A 14,713-nucleotide genomic window follows, 5' to 3' on the forward strand; every position below is an offset into this window, starting at 1 on the left:
AAAGATTACCATTACACACTTGGAATGGAGTTAAACCAAACGGCTCCTAATTTATCTATCTTGCACATCCTCTTCAGAACAGCGTTTTAAAAGCCGGACCGGACCGGTCCGGCCGGTGACCGGAATGCCCTCCGGCTCGGTTAACATAATTCACCCGCCTTGCTAGTTAAACCGTTTCGAGCCGCTTTAAGCCGGCATTTGGACCGGAAGCCGGTGTTAGCCCGGAAACCGGGACGGTTTTGCAAGAACCAGACGGCCTGAATCTTTTACTCAGTTGTGAGCCGAAGAAGGAAGAAGAAAGAAGAAGAAGAAGAAGGAAAATAGGAGATCAAGAAAGAAACGAGAAGATGGAAGAAGATGACATAAAGGGGAAAAAAACACAACCTCAAAGCATCCGAATCCACCAACGTTGCTAGCTACGACGGCCATGAACGCGGAAAACAAAAGCTGCAATATCCTGAAAGAATAGAGGGTTGAGATGCGAAAACAAGATTAGGCCGATGGTTTGTTCTTGAGTGCGGTAGAAGTAATAACTTTCATTTAATGCCTGCAACCATCCACACGTTTACCTAGGAATCGTTTTACTTTTTCTTTTTTTAATTTCAAATTTCTATCTATATATGTTTGTTTTATTGAGTTATTTCTCATTTCTCATTTTATTTTTGCTTTTATTATTTTCAATAATTTTGTGAGGTATAATTATATGAGCTTGTTAACTCATTATAAAATTGAGATATTTAAGTGTTTTTTAATTTTTTTTTAAATAATACTCCTCCGATCCTTAATATAGGACTCAATTCTTGAGTTGGTTTTGGTCCTAAATATAAGACTCATTTCTCATATTTATTAATTTTCTCTGAATTACTCATATGGATACTCCCTCAACCATAATCAAGTAGAAGAGAGATGGGGGTATTAAGAAAGATGATTATGGTGTTTTAGGGAAAATGTGTTACTTTTCTTATAATTAACTAACTTACCTAACTTCCTTAATTTAATCAAATTACTTAAATGGGTCTTATATTAAGGACCGGAGGAGTATGATATTTTATTTCTTATACCTGTATGGCTATATTATCATATGGGTATATAATTTTTTTTAATTATTATGCTACCGGTCCAACCGAACGGTTGAACCGATCCAACCGGTTAAACCATGACCCGCTGCTTTTTCCGGGTGGACATCCGGCTCGGCTTTTAAAACATTGCTTCAGAAGGAAGCGGTTTTGTATTTCACAAGGTTTTGTTTTGTCTTTTCCAATTTAAACTAAATATTTTCTGCACGTATTTATTCTTTAAGCCTTCGAATGCAAATATTATATTGTCCGCTGCATACATGCATGTGAGGCATAACAGGGGCTACCAAAAGATTTTATGAGGTAATTAACTGTGAAAGACAATGGTTTTGTCATTTTTTAGAAGATGACGAAGGATACTAATGAGAAGATAAACGGTCTCCTTTTCTTTTCTAATATTCATCTAAACAATTGGATCACAAGTATGTACCTTAACTGATTAACATAAAAAATTCTACACCTATTATATTTTCATTAAATTAAAAAAAAATCTAATGATAAAATGTAAAAAATGCATGTATTAGGAGTAGTTAGGATACACTCCCTTTCTCACTCTCTCTCTCCCCCCCCCCCTATTATACCAGTCTTAAAGAAGAAACAGTGACCTCATCATTGATCACATGCTTGTATAAACTTTTGCCCTCTAACTGGAAACCCTCCATTACATTTCCATACACGATGTCGGGGTTGAAGAAGCCGTTTCGGTGTAGTTATAATAGTGCTAGATCAAGGTTACGCCAAATAGGTGCTACCTCCAAATAAAATAGAGACTGAGATACTCTGTTTGCCTCTGTTCTTGGCATTTGATAACAGAGGCGAGAACATACCTCTTTTATACTAAGGACTCGAAGCTGGGATTAAAAAAATCCATTATTGCTGTAAAATGTCAGTTTTGAAGTCTCAAAATCTTTTCATTTCCTTGGTACCAATATCATGGATGTCCTTGGAGAAAAAAAAAAAACCAATAACAACGCATATAGTGACAGAAAGAAAGGAGCTAGTATGCATATATTTATTTCGCAAGCCACTTATTCTATAGTCATTTAGTATATGAGTAATTAAGGGTAATTATTTTTAATTTATTCTTAATATAGATACTTCAACGTAATATATATAGAGGAAATATTATTAATTAATTTATGTAGTGGCCGAAAGATCAAAACCGCCGGCATTAAGGTCAACACCACCAACACCAGGCCAAGGCAGAGATCACAGGCGGGTGGGTTAAAAACACACTGTAAGTACAGGATTATATTATGTGTACAAGAGAGAGAAGTGTTTCGGAGAAGTAAATCATGAAACTACGGACAGGGTAAAACTACGTCAGCAAGCAGACTTTGAAGGCCACTCTGGCAGAGGGAAGCACAACGTGAAGAAATCGTCGATGGAATAATCCAGAGATAGACCCCAAATTACCGTAAGGGAAATTAACACTCTATAACTCGTGTGATTCGCTGGTTATTAATTTGATATTCACATTTTATAGCCAATAATCAGTGAATCACATGAAATAAAATCTGTTCATTGTGTATGCATATTAGGCTGAGGGGTGCTTGCTTATCCAGTTATCCCTATACATTACTCCCTCATTTTTTTAATAAGCAACATTGGACCCCGATTACGTATATTAAAAAATTAATTAAAATTAGTTGAAGTCAATAAATGTGTAGAAATTAAAAGTTTTTTTCTTCAAAATATCTTTATTTATAAAAGAGAGAATATAAGAAATAGAATAAGAAATTTGTTATAATAAAAAGAATTATGAAAGAGAAAGATGATGGTTTGAAAAACAAGATATTAAATATATTAGTATTAAAACAAGTATTAATGAGGGGAAATAAGAAATTTTTTATAAAAAATTAAGACAACTTGTAAATGTTACTTATATTTAGAGACAAAAAAGATATGGTAATTATTGTTTAAAAAGGATGGAGGGAGTAATTAATTATATATACCCTTAGTGGATTTCGAAATCTGGACTATTATTTTGGGATACCATTTCAAAGCAGCGATGAGTACGTAGCAACAATACTAAACATGTATATCTATATATGATGATATCTTATTATTGTAACACACGTACAAAAGGTGGCGGCATTGGCATGCAGACGCATGCATGCATGAAACCCACTTATTGCCTATAATTAGAGATACAGGGTAATAGAAGCGCCACAACAATAATAGATATGGCGTAGCATTGAAGAGCATTTCATTTTATTCATAAATATGGTTCATATATATATAGAAGGCGGCAGGCATATATGAGACGAAGAACGATGCTCAGGCGATATGAAGTTGTGTGGCCACGGCACACTGGCCCCCTTGTAAACGTGCAATGATACCAGGCTGCACTTGGACTGTCAAACTAGATCTTCCCTGAGCGTTCGTGGTTCCGTTTGCGATGATCGTGTCCCCACACATCACGCTCACGTTTGCGTTTGCGTTCGGCCTTACGGTGGCGTTCAGGCCTATCCCCGGGACAGACAAACCAGCATGAGCCCGAAATTAATGCCAAGGACTTGGCCCAGTGACGCCGCAGGAAGCATCAGCACCAGAGAAAGCAGGAAAAGAGTAGTAAGGTTAAGGGAAGCCATGTCACGTTGGTTGTTGCATATTATATAGGACGTATGTGTGTTTGTGTTTTGACGTTGGAAAGCCCTCTATTTATATAGCCTCTCTTTCGCTTGCTGGCTGCCCTATTTATAACTGACCTAACATATCAGCTTCATTTTCAAATACATAGCACGGCGGGAGCATGCCCTAGGCTTATAGTCCCTAATTAACCTCTTTCATCTATCCCTTGTGTACGTAGTTACGCTCTTATTGAATTGTAATTAATTGACCATTCCCTATTTTTATGGAGTATTTTTTTTAACCAAGCATCATGTCCGTTTATGTATTCTCCAACTCATAGTATATGTGATTTTTTCCTGACTTTACTCCAAAATACAATTTAATTTAATAATATTCATTCTCTTTACCGTTTCTCTATTTTATCCATCTACGCAAACAAATATGATCAACAGTTAATCTATCATGATTTATTTAGTTTACATTTTCAATAATGTCTAGTTACTATTTTAGTCTGCGTGTAATAATTAAACTGGACCTTTTTTTCCAGCAATAATTAAACTGGACCTGGAGTAGTAGAGTAGGTTCACTTCAAGCCTCACGTTAAGCACTAAGTTAAGTTTGGCACGCATCTTGACCAGCCCAACAAGTTGTTGCTGCTGGGGTTTGGACTAATTGATAAGCATTCCAGCGTGCGAGCTTGAGTTCGAGGCAAAACCATCATTTTTGGGGTCTGTTTGAAGTAGTTTAGAAATAGTTTTTTATTTATGAAGTAAATATATAAGAAAATTTTATCTTAACTAACGTAAAATGTACTTCAATCATAATTCCAAATAGTGCCTTTGCCACTCTTTTTTTTTTTTTTTTTTCCGGTCTCCTGTGACTCATGCCTTCACTGAATGCTATCGAACCAACCCTAACTTGGATGGTTAATCGATTCTTTTCCACATTGCGTATGCACTCCCTTCTTGTTTCCCAATTTGGAGGAGCGTGTCCTCTTTGTTTCGTGATGTCTTGATGATTTTCTGTTGTTCCTAGCTTGTTTGGCTTTTATCCTGTTTTTCCTTTTTCTTTCTTGTTGGATTTGAGGTAATTTACGTCTTGTTGTGATCATTTGCATCATTGTTATGGTTGGGAATTCGAATTGATATTAAAGACCCTTATAACGTCGCATAACTGATCTTCTCATTTGTGGTGCTATTATTTGCACGTGCATCAGCGATTGACAAGCCGGGCTTGTATTAACGAGATAGTTTCCATAGCACGCACTGCACACCATACCAAAAACCAAAAAAACAAAAAACGAACACAAGAAAAGTTTAACAACTGGATTTTTCGAGTCCCATTCTTATCAAGACAAGAGGATAGGACGTTGAGTCTCGCTTGCAGACTCTCTCTCCTCAGATGTGGAAATAGGTTTGTGTGGAGTTTCGGAGGCTAAGGAAGGATCCGGAGGTCGTTTGTGGTGGTCGCAAAAGAGAGTTAACCATGATGGCGGTGGAAAAGCATGAATTATTGATTAAATTGACATGTCAATAAAATTTGATAAATTTTTAAAAAAAAAATATTTAGAAATGTAGAAAAATAAAATCAACTAAGATGTTAATTACTTATGCAGAATAGTATATGCGTAAAATTATATATATTAGACATTATGTTTTTTCAATTTAAATAGTTTATCATATCATCTTCTCAAGAGACTTCGTTGTAATTTTTCTCACCCAATCAACTAAATTAATGAACGACTTTGGCTATTTTACGGGGAGCTGTATTTTCGCGGTGAACAAAAATGTGATCAAAAAACTAAGAAAGCGGTAAACAGGAAAGAGAATATTAATTACTGCTTTTTAATATAAGGATTATTTTGTAATGTAATTTGTACTAAAAAAATAAGTCTTATATTTAAAACTGGATGAGTATAACATTTCAAAAAAGCTTTGATGCATATATGTATATGTATTGTTGGTTAAGAGAAAAAAGAAAACATGACAACAAAATTAGAAATAAAAAATTAAAAATAAGAACACGTTATAATATGAGTATTAGTTTTGATAACAATCGATAAGAATTAGTAATTTTGTCAACAGATCCCTCTATGCAATTTTTCAATTTTAAATTTTTTAACAATTTTTTCAAAAATGTATGTAATATCCATGTCTTGACGGCGAAAAAGAAATAATGCTCCGCTCACTCTAAAAAAAGCTTCCTTTGTAATGGATGTAATAAAAGCTTTTTCCCATGTGTAGTTATAAGGCGAAATGGAATTCTCCTTTCTGCATTGTTATTACTCCATTTGTCAAACATCTCAACCGCAAAAATTTGTGACAAAAGCTTTTTTCACAATTTTAAAAATATTTTTCATCACGTGTGCCAAAAATATATGATGATAATGGAATAAATTTTTATTATTTGACATTACATTAGGGTGCCACTGAAGTTTTCAATTTACTCGGATTAAAAGGTTTTAATAAAAAGAAAAATAGATGAAAATAAATAAATTTTTTTAATTTCATATTTATTCAACGAAATTTAAACTTCTTCCATATTTCTTGATATTCAAGAAATATTCTTCTTTTTAGGCGGCAAAAAAAAGGAAAAATGACAAAAGAAAGAAGTCCAAAATTATTAAATATCAAATGAGGTCTGTTAATAATATTTTATTTGGTATTGATAATATTGTAAATAATATTCTTTTTGTTCTAAATATAAATCTATTTTGTAGTGTAATTTATCTTATAAATTTTTTTTTTGGGCCAAAATTTATCTTATAAAATGAGACTCATTTTATAGTATAATTACATAATAAATAGATTTTATTTTTAAGATCAAAAGAGTAACAAATTTTGTCATTTTAAAAAAAAAACCCATTTAATTCAGTCGGTTGATTCCAACCGGCACAGGGCCTCTCCATTTCTTTTTTCCTCCATTTCCCTCCATTTCCCTAATCCTCACCTTTCATTTAATCTACGGCTAAAAAAAAGCAAAGGCACATGGCATTTCATATCTTGACATCACACCCTATAAAACTCTCTCTTTTCCATTTCTTTTTTTTTTTTTGTGCACTCACTTTCTACTCTCTCCTCCCTTTTAATCTTCTTCTCTTGTTCTCTCTCTACATTCTCACTCCATATTATTAATTATAGGTAAAAATTAGAATAATAAAAATTTTACACAAAAAAAGGATAAAACTATAAAAAAGTTGCACGACATTCAATTAAGATAGTATAAAAAATCAGTTAAAAGAAGGCGGTATAAAATTGTTGTTTACTTGTTTTGTTTCTTAAGTTTAGAATAATGACAATTTTTTTAAGATAACAATTTTTATTGTTTTTATGGTATTGGCGTGTTGCTCAGAAAAAACAAAGTGGACTAATGCAATATTTTCAGAAAGTGATAAATAAATTAATATGTTGTCCTGCACTTTAAAAATTATACCATTTTATCTCTATTTATAAGTCACTTGTATTCCAAACTTGTAAATCAAGAGATGCATTAAATTTATAATTTTTTTTCACATTTGCCTTATTAAAAAAGGTATTAAAAATATGTTTATCACCTATTCACTTTATTACTCTTTGTATTTATTAAGTCAATAGGACAAAATTAAAAAAAAATTATTAATTACTTAATAAGTGACTTATATTTAGGAACAATCTTTTTCTTTACAATTGATTTATAAATAAAAATAGAGTAATAGTGTTTAAAACCCAGGTTTAGAACCTTTTTATAAATAATAAACTAAAAACCCGGCCAAGAGAGAGTAAGAGAAAGAAAAAAAAAAAAGAATAGAGACAGAAAGCGTGGGGGAAGGGAGGGAGTTTTATAGGGTGTGATACAAAGGTATTAAATGTCATGTTTTTTTGCATTTTTTTAGCCGCAGATTATATAAAAGGTCAAGATTAGAGAAGTGGAGGAAAATGGATGTAAAAGAAATGGAGAGACCCCGCGCCGGATTCCAACGGGCAAAAAATAGGGAAGGCATGGCTAATTGAAATCCTGGCCTCGGCATGGCGCGCCAATCACTTTTGCGCGCCGACAGTTTCGCACTAGGTTTACTACCAAATTCCTGCCCTCGCCTCCGCTCCCGCCCTTTCTCTGATGTGAGTCCTATCTGTAAGCTTTTTTTGGGTGATCACATGCCCTATCCTTCCCCTCTTTCCCTCTCTTCCCCACTTCTCGCTTCTTTCCCGTGAGAGCACGGTGCTTCCAAAACCAGAGCCTTCTCCTTCGTCTTGGATTTGGTCTTTCGTCTACTTCCCCTGCAAGTCTCGAAAACAACTGTGTTGTACCCGTCCTATGCCCGCGAAGACAGCTTCGGCGCAGCCACGCCAGTTGGTGATACCGTCGCCGGCGCAAATGGTGTCGGTCCAGAAGCACTTTACAGAACCCAATCGGGATTTTGTGAAGTGGGCAGCGGGAGTTCGGTCTCTCTTCCGGGTCAGGCGCTTCTTTTGGTGCACATTGTCTGGCTCATTGTTCGGTATGGTTTGGTCTCTTTTGATTACCCACTGACGCTTAAAAGTAATGATGCCAGCCTCTTAGTTCCAATGTAACCTGTTGTAGGAAACAGAAATGAAATCGAATGAACGAATTCATTCACAGACCGATAATAGGGGGATGGGTATTTAAATTCTTTGTTTGGTGTGTGCCTGCCGACTCTTGTGGAGCAGGGAAAGTGAAATTTTATCGACTGTTTATGGCGTTGTATTCGTATTTCGCAGTCATGCTATGCTGCACATGGTCGTTCTTTTTAGCGTGTGGCCTTTTGTGCTTTTCTCTGTTCATATGTTTAGATTATAATGTCAGGCTACAGTGCTAAATTCTGATGTTGAGAACTCTCAAGTCTCAATGCTTTCTAGATAGGTGTGCAAAAATTGTGCCATAATTATCTGATTACCTATCTTCGCCCGGTTGAATGATGTTGCAGTGGAAGTAGTGGAAGGTGATGTGAGGAATGTTCTCTGCGATGCTGTAGAAAGACATCATGCTTCACTGCTGGTCGTGGGTAGTCATGGTTATGGAACTATAAAGAGGTAAAGTTGAAATTCCTTTGGTTTTCCCACAACTTAGACTGCAATAGTACGTGCTTCAGCTCATCGTTGCTAGTTTTAGGTGCTTATCTTCACTTGTATGGTTAAATAACGTTTGCTTTCTCCATTTTCATCTGGCTTTCTTTAAATTCATCCTGGTCCATGGGCATACTTTTCGGGAGTCTTTATTTGGTTGTTGGGAGGTTGTACGTGCGTTACTTTGTACACAAAAGAGGGGCTTCTGGTATTAATCTTCTTTGCATCGATATTCCTTGTTAAATACTGACCAGAACTTCTCGTACTGTGTATATCAGTTGTTCTCACTGACATGGGGAATTCATGTATTAGTTGCTGCGGATTTCCTTAATTTCAGATTAAGCATGTCATGGGGAATTTCGGATTTTTTCCTACCAAAAAGAAAATGGTATACGGGATCATTCTGCCAAAAAAACAAAAAAAGAACTCAATAGAAGCTAATAACAAAGATACATTAAAAAATTAAACTTTTGAGGAGAGATGACTACAGAGTCTTTCTTTTTTCTATTTTTGATGCTTATCCATATTTGCCCATTTATGATTTCTGGTCTCTTCTGATCTGTGGTATGCTTCTTGTTGCTGTTGTTGTTGGTTTTGTGTGTGTGTGTGTGTGTGTGGCTGTCTTGTTCATAAGCCAGCCTCTGTTGTATTTTGGCTGTGTGTAAGGATTTTAGCTGCTCCTACAAGGCTCCAGTTGGATGCTATTAACAGTAAAATTGAATGCTTTATATGTTCTTCATATGCTTCATGTCGTCACCCAAAAAAGGTTTATATGTCTAATAACCGTCAAATTCTTTTTCTAGTTTATATATATCTTAGTTAATACTTGAAGATACTTTTGAAGAGTATAAGATGGTATGATATAGCCACATTAGCTCGTTATGATAATCTACTCATGGAAAATTAGATGTTGTATGATGCTAGCTTTAACACTTATGGGGTGCAAGGAACAAACATCATTGAAGTGCCAATGGCTTCATTGCAAGTATTAGGTGTTACTTGGACCTTTAGTCTTTTTGTATTGGGGAGGGGTTAATGCATTTCATGGCATTGAGTGGATTAAGTTTTTGAAGAGGTCATAGCGAACTAGCGGCATCTTATTGTGAAATTCAAGGCAAATGGAAAGATGTGAGCGTGTTAGGTGATCCTATCTTTGTCTAAGAACCTACTGTTCGTTGAGGTAATGATTAGTCTATGACTGGTGGAGGTCAAGGGTTCTGCGTTTAATTTGGGATAATGACCATTCAAGTAGGCGATGAACTGATTAATTCTATTTGAACAAAGGAGACGTAATGACTGGCTAAGGAGTATCCTTCCAGTTTTTCACAGATTACCATGTAATCCTGAGGCAATTCTTAAATTGCAAACAGGGTTTCGAGATCTGTGAGTTCCTTTGCTGTCATTTCCCAAATTTCTCATAGGACTCTACCTCCCTTGTTTATAGAGTACTTCATTGGGCATACGGACACTATGGTTATTGACGGGGTTAGCACACCTTTCAAGCACATCGTCTTTTCCTTTGTTTGACTTTTCATGTCTTGTTGCCTCTCTTTCACTACACTGAAGGATTTGGACCACTCAATGTCAGGGCTTGAGTTTTCTCCCCCCTAACTTGGAAAGTTATAATGTTGGAGGCAGATAAAGTCCATGAACATTTGATGTGGGATTCCATCTTATTTTATATATATTTTTTAATAGTGTATGCCTTTTATGATTTCTCATTGAAGTACAATCATTTTATTGTAAGAATTGGGCGTTACTTTGAGGTTTTAAACATGAATTGTGACAATTATTAGTGTCAAGTACTATTGACCATTTCATATTTGAGTATTGTTTCCTAAAAAGGTGTAGCTTTCTCGGTATGCTTCTTTTCTTCTACTTAGCTTGAACTTTAAACCTCATTAAGGAGTGTCACGTCTCTTCCACTTAATGCAACAATTGTTCATTGTTGAAAATAGGGTTTGTTATATGTGTGAAGATGCAAAACGTTATGTTCTAATATGCCTTATCTTTTTTATAGTGGTAGTTGCATTTATAAAGACGCTTTAATTGTTGTCAGCTATCATATATAATTTATGTTAGGAAAGGCACCTTTAACTTCCCTTTTTTCCCCTTATTCTCCCATGCTAATGTTTTGTGAAAATGCTTCAAAGGAATCCTATTTATAGGTTGATGCTGCTTCTAATAGAAGTCGGTTTGGGAGGGAAGGCCAATGTAAGCACTCTGATATGCATCTAATGTAGGGTATGAATGAGATTGGTATCTTTATGTTTTTTATTGCTCCCTCCATTTTGTTTTGATGTACTATATTTCTCTCTCGCAAAAAGTCAAAAACTAGTTGAAGAAATTGCCCCTTCCTCCAATTCCCTTCCTCAAATGGTGGAAACACTAAAGTCAAAATACAACATTTACATTTAGCTCATGATAAAATGATTACACTTAGAATTGATTTGTAAACCTAGCAGATTATGGGATCTTTGAGATTGAAGTCCTGATTTGTATGATTTCCTCCATTTTGCTTTAACATGTATTTCACTTATACACAAATATTTTAAAAAAATCTTCCTGCATTTTTTAAATCTAAAATTTGGTCTGGGAACTCTGTCTTTACTGTTAATTTTAAGTGGCTAAAATGTGATTATAGAAATTAGGATCCTATTCCTATGCTATCTTATAACCAATTTGTTGCCTTGGAAAATGAATAAATGAAGATGGGAAAAATATAAGAACACAATGATGTGTGACTTGGTAGTGCCCTTCTCCTGGCCTAGACATATTGTTTATATTTCTTGCATGGATGCATGTTATTTAATATTTAGTCCAGGTTGCTTTTTTGAATATGATAATGTTTGCAGGGTTGATATCCCATTGGACGCTAATATTAAAGTTGTCTAGACACGTGGGATAATTGGAATTTCACGCATCCCTAGGGAAGAAATCACATCCACTAGAACAAGATGGATTTCAACTAATTATCCAACATGACTAGGGGGGCTTGATGTCAAATAGTAAGCTCCATCTACTACTAAGCCGTGGGGATTTCTTAATCTCATTTTCTTGTTCAACATTATAGGATTGATGCATATGATCTTACTTTCATCTTCAAACCCAAAAATGCAATAGCACTGTACAACGGGTTTTTCATCATTTAATTTAACTTCACATTAGAGGTGCATGCACATTTGTACAAAGAAAGTGCAGAACCTTTTACTTGTATGGCTCCTCATAGCATGCAAATCTCAACTTTGGATTTCTTTCTTTGATACAATCAACTTTGGATTTTAGAAGTCCTTCTTGGATTGGCATTATGGGATTTTGGCTTAAGATTTCATATGTAGGCTTGTTTGCAAAAGGAAACAATGTTGTCACCAAGGAACAATAGCAAAATTAACTACAATCTTAATGTGGAACTGATATTTAAAAGCTTTCGTCTCCTATTACTTGCCAAAGTCATTTAGAGAAGCGTCTATAGCTGATAAACTGAAAAGAATGACAATTTGTCTTCAGGTATTACTGAAATATTTTCCTCGCATGTTTGAATGAGGTGAAATAATGTGTAGTTATAACTTCATGATTATATCACGGTATAGTTTTGTCTCAATTCTAGGGGTGTAATCCCATTTCCTCCATCCCCCGCTTCTAAACCAGAAGGGATGAAAAGAGATTCGAAAAAAAGAAGATAGAGCTGGTTATGAGATCAAAACTCATCATCCTGATAGTTGCTTATGAGTGGCCTTACAGTTGCAGGAAACTTTCTTGGAACCAACCCTGAGTTTGGTACGCATTTTAACCAGCCCAACAAGTTGTTGATATTGGGTTTTGGGCTAATTGATAAGCATTCCAAGGCATGAGCTTGAGTTCGAGGCAAGGCCAGCATTTTTGTTCCCTCTTCTTCTTTCATCTCCTAACTCACACCTTCACTGAATGCTGAGTTCCGTGTGAGTGATTGTAGAACAAGTCCTGTGGGCCTGAGGACTCTCACTCTCAATAACGATTGAACCAACCCTTACTTGGATGATTAATCGATTCTATTCCACATGGCTTCTGGTATGCACTCCCTTCTTGTTTTCCGATTTTGGAGGAGCGTGTGCTCTTTATTTTGTGCCGTCTTGATGATTTTTTGTGGTTTCTTGTTCAGCTTTTATCCTGTTTTTCTTTTTCCTCTCTGGTTGGATTTGACGTAATTTATGTCTTCTTGTGATCATTTGCATTATTGTTACGGTGGGAATTCGAACTGATGTTGAAGATCTTTATAACGTCACACAATTGATCTTCTCATCTGTGGTGCTATTATTTGCCTGTGCATCAGCGATTGACAATGCTGGGCTTGTTTCTAGGAATCTTCTGTTCCGAAAGTTTTCTTTCGTGAAATTTTCTTGGAGAAACTTTCAGGTCCTTAAGCAAGATGTTCCACATTTCCAATACATTAACGTCATTGCTGGTGCATAATGAAACGGAGGACCTGATAGATTAAGCATCTACATGTGTACCTTTAGGATTTTTATGACGGACCACTGCTTTGTCTTTTTTCAAGTACTCTGTTCTGAAAAATATTGTCATATTCGTTGTTTTTTTAGCATCTTCAATTGGCATAAAGAAATCGCATACTCCTTTGTTTTATTATGTATATGCTGATGTGGAGGGCCTTGGATTTGAGTACTCAGACGAAGAACAATAGGGGCAGGATGTTCATATTGAGAATCATTTAGATGATATACAGGTTTGGTTGAAACTGATCCAGAAGGTGCACTTGCTGGGTCTTCTGAGGTAGTGCGCATGGAAGAAGAGAAGGCTGACCGGTAAGAATTGAAGAGATTAACGACTAACATTAACATGATTTTTTATACATGTTTATGGGCACTCAAACAGAATGGCACGTCCTCCTTCAAAAGGGAACTACTGATGTATGAGAACCAATCCACCACTTGAATATCTTATCGAGCACACTATAATAAATTTGAGATTTAGGCATCCTATTACCTCAGCGTCCATCAATTAGCACCCCCCCCCCCCCCCCCCCCAAACAAAAAAAAAAATCTCTCCGTCAACTGAAATGAAACATTGTAGCAGTCTTTGTTTGTTTTAACATCTTATACCCATTATTCTTATTTTACGTGTCAGGTGCCTAGTTTTTGCTGACATGCTGATGGAGTATGAGGTCAATCCCTTTGATGAACAAGAAGCAAAACCGTAAGTCGTTTGCAGCCTAATTTAGGGTATTCGTCTTTTTCATTTTTCTTCTGATTTTGCCTTTCTTGAGTTGTGTGTGCTCAGATACAAAAATGGCCCGGAAATTTTGGGAGGGACAAATTAAAGAGCAGCCTATCAGTGGAATGAGATATTGGAATTTGAGAAAATTCTAAAGGTAAAGCACCTGAGGGTGGCACAAGATTCTCATGCGCCAATTTGTCCTCATATTATTATGTAAATGTTTATTTTCCGAACATAACTTTCCAGAGTAACAGAAGAGCCGCTATGATCCATTTGTTAGAAATTACGTTGGAGATCTGCTAAAGAATTTTAGAAATCACGTCTCAGTGAAGCTCAGCAAACTTTGTGCGAGGATAATGATTGCGTCTGTCTGGACGGTGTAAGTAATGCCCTCCTGTCAGTTGAAGAGGTTGAATAGATAAGGGGGCATTATGGAACTATTTGCCCATTGCGGAGAAAACAAGCTGAACATTATCTTCTGGACTCTGGCTGCTTTTTCGCCGTACTTGGTTGCATGGGATAGGTCACTAAATACTTTGGTAGTATTCTTCACATGGTCAACTTAAAAAGTCAATGCATTCCCCCCTTCCCTAACTTGCAGATTTACATGTCGAATTGGGCGCTTGAGTTATGTTTAGTCCAATTTGTATATTTTATTAAACGCATTCATTCACAGGAGCTCAAGGATCTCGGAGCATGATGTTGAGCAACTATTGGTCTCTCTAATTTTGGACGTCAGAGTTCAAGGATATATTGATCAAGTGAACCGGCTATTAGAAATTTAGAACG

At 35.8% G+C, this 14,713-nt stretch overlaps 1 long non-coding RNA gene across 2 annotated transcripts; it reads left to right on the plus strand.

Annotated features, from left to right (window-relative positions):
- Positions 1-8,034: 8,034 nt before the first annotated feature.
- LOC114724544 (uncharacterized) lies at positions 8,035-14,516 on the plus strand. Of its 2 annotated transcripts, XR_003738325.1 has the most exons (10): positions 8,035-8,127; positions 8,575-8,680; positions 10,882-10,957; positions 11,569-11,721; positions 12,455-12,760; positions 13,291-13,512; positions 13,835-13,903; positions 13,988-14,078; positions 14,205-14,303; positions 14,448-14,515. It is a non-coding gene; the product is annotated as an uncharacterized LOC114724544 (long non-coding RNA). The 2 variants fall into 2 exon arrangements; XR_003738324.1 differs by having other exon boundaries at positions 14,205-14,516.
- The last annotated feature ends 197 nt before the right edge of the window (positions 14,517-14,713 follow it).

The sequence above is a fragment of the Neltuma alba genome, unplaced genomic scaffold (assembly GCF_004799145.2).
Source record: "Neltuma alba isolate B1F8T4 unplaced genomic scaffold, ASM479914v2 tig00012192_pilon, whole genome shotgun sequence".
Classification (NCBI taxonomy): Eukaryota; Viridiplantae; Streptophyta; class Magnoliopsida; order Fabales; family Fabaceae; genus Neltuma; species Neltuma alba.